At 36.9% G+C, this 2,697-nt stretch overlaps 1 pseudogene; it reads left to right on the top strand.

The window, feature by feature from the left end:
- The first annotated feature begins 327 nt into the window (after positions 1 to 327).
- LOC123234971 lies at positions 328 to 1,142 on the top strand (annotated as a pseudogene).
- The last annotated feature ends 1,555 nt before the right edge of the window (positions 1,143 to 2,697 follow it).

The raw sequence follows: 2,697 nt of genomic DNA, 5'->3' as shown, positions 1-2,697 counted from the left end.
GCTCTTCTATCTTAGAAACGAAGAAACTCTAGCCAAGGAGATATAGAATAAAGATGTGATATGGTAGGATCAAGTAAGGTTTTTGTTGCTGTTTAAAGAATAGGTAAAATGTGTGTTTGTAGACAGCAAGGAAGGACACAGTAAATAGAGAATCTGAAGAAAAGGAAGAGAGTTATAATGAAATGAATCTGCTGCAGAAGGCCATAAGGGGAGGGTTAGCAAACTCAAAGATGGCCATACTTTTCTAGAGTCCACCCCCTTGTTCCCCTACCCTCCATGGCTATTCTTTGTGTCACAGACCCTTCCAAAGCAGGCATGCCTGAAGAAATGCATAACACACCAACTTACTGTGGCCTGAGAAAAGCTGTTAAGGATGTCTTCAACAGAGGATATGAGTTTTCTATGCTTAAAATAGACCTTAGTCTTGCAGTGGAGTGGAATTTTTCACTTCTGATACAGTGACACAGGTAATTTGGAAACCAAGAACAAGATCTGTGACTATGAACATGAATTACCTTCATTCAACAATGGAACATGGACAATATCCTGGGGGCAGAAATTATTATGGAGAATAAATTGGCTAATGATTTGAAGATGACTTGACATTAAATTTGTACCAAATACAGAAAAAAGTTGGAAATTAAAGATCTATAAATGGGATCATTTTAGATTTGGTGGAAAAGCTGATATTGATTTCTCTAGACCAACCATCTGTGAATGGACTGTATTAACTTACGAAGGTTGGCTTGCAGGCTATCACATGAGCTCAGACGCAGCTAAGTCCAAACTATCTCAGAATAATTTTGCCATGAATTACAAGGCTGCTGCCTTCTGGTTGCACACATGTGTGAATGATGGCACTGCATTTTGAGGGTCAACCTACCAAAAGGAATGAGAGGATTGAAACGTCTATAAATCTTCCTTGGACAGCTGAAAGTAATAACATCTATTTTGGCATTGCTACTAATTACAAGCTAGGTAAAAAAAAAAACTGGTAAAGTGAATAATGCCAGCTCTATCAAACTTGGATATATTTGGACACTATGACCGGGTGTAAAATTGACACACACAGTTTTTATTAATGGAAAAACTTCGATATAGGAGGTCATAAGGTTGGGTGAGGATTTGAATTGGAAGCCTAATATCATTTTAAACTAATGTATCACATCTATCCTTGAAATAAAAAGAAATGAACTCACTGCTATTTCAGACTTAATATTATTCAGTGAAATTTCAACAATGTAAACATTTTTTTTTCTTCCAAAGAACTGTTGTAGTGCCATTGCACTGAACTCTAGAGGTTTTTCAATCCATTATAAGAGATATTTGAAGGCATGCATGGAAGTTGTAATGTTTGTGTCACATTTTGGTTTAATTTCTCAGTGTTATTTTCAATTTGTTCTTCAATGACAATGTACTGTCATGTTATAAAGGAAATAACCTGATTCTCTAGTTTGTATATCATGTCCTGCATGTCCTATATGACTTTTTGTTGACCTTTTATGAAATTGGTCTCTGTGCTATAATGAAAGCTTTGGGTTTGCATCAGAGTAAAATAAATTCATCACATTTGGAATATTAAAAAAGACCAGAGGGAATGGGGACCAAGGGCATTTGTAGAGTCTTTACTTTGGCAAAGAGCAGAGCCACCTCTTCATGTGAGACAAGAGTAAAGGAGATAATGGGAGAAAATGCCTGAGTGACATGAGATGAAGAGAGGGAGGGAAGAAGAGGGAATTCTTAGCTAATGGTCTCAATTTTTTCATTGTAATGTGAGTTGAGGCCCTCAGCAAAGAAGGTGAAGGGTGAGGGTACCATGAAGTTCAAAAAGATATGAGAAGGTTCAGAACAGCCACGATATAGAGTGGGATAATGAATCAATTATGGAGGAGTAGAATAATTTCATTGCTGCAGTAAAGGCTTGGTCGAGATTAGATCACGTTAATTTGTAGTGGACCCAATTAGCATGATCTCATATTTCCTATAGCTCTGTTCAGCAGCACATGAATAGGAATGAAGAAGGCGAGATAGTGGGAATAATAATCTAGGGTTGGGGTTGTTGAGGTGTGATTAATTAAAGGACAAAGGGACAATGGATTTTGAGTCTAGTTCAGAGTTGAGTTGGCTCACTAATCATTTGGAAAAGGGAAGGTAGGAGAGTTTAGCCAGTGCAAGGGTGATGGACTGGGAAAGAACTAAGTAATGGGGAAAATGGTGTTCACAATGGAAATAGAAAAACAAGGGGACAGATGGAATGATAAAAGATTATAATCAGATAAAGAAATTTCAGAGTTTATGAATATAGAAGTGGAACATTTGCGCATGATGGCAAATCAAGGTTATGACCATCTCTATATGTAACTAACATTAAGTGGAGTGGGTCATTGTAATTGAATGCATTGAGCAGCTGGAAAGTTAAAGCTTTTTAGAGAGTATCAGTATGTATGCTGATATCCTCTAATATAAGGGAAAAGTTAGAATGGAGAGAAAGACTGTAAGTCAAGCACTGAACTCAATGAGGAAAGATGATAGTGTCATAGAGTTCTAGAAAACATACTAAGGGTATTATTATTACTATTTTATGGATAAAGCAATGAGGCTCAGACTCTTATCCATGGTCACTAAGCTGTTATTTGACAGGGGCATCATGCAGACATGAGTGTTCTCTAACTATATTTCCAAAGCTTTTTCCACTAT

Source organism: Gracilinanus agilis, chromosome 2, assembly GCF_016433145.1.
Source record: "Gracilinanus agilis isolate LMUSP501 chromosome 2, AgileGrace, whole genome shotgun sequence".
NCBI classification, from domain to species: domain Eukaryota; kingdom Metazoa; phylum Chordata; class Mammalia; order Didelphimorphia; family Didelphidae; genus Gracilinanus; species Gracilinanus agilis.
Note: the sequence above shows the minus strand (reverse complement) of the source record. Positions and strands in the feature narration are given on the sequence as shown.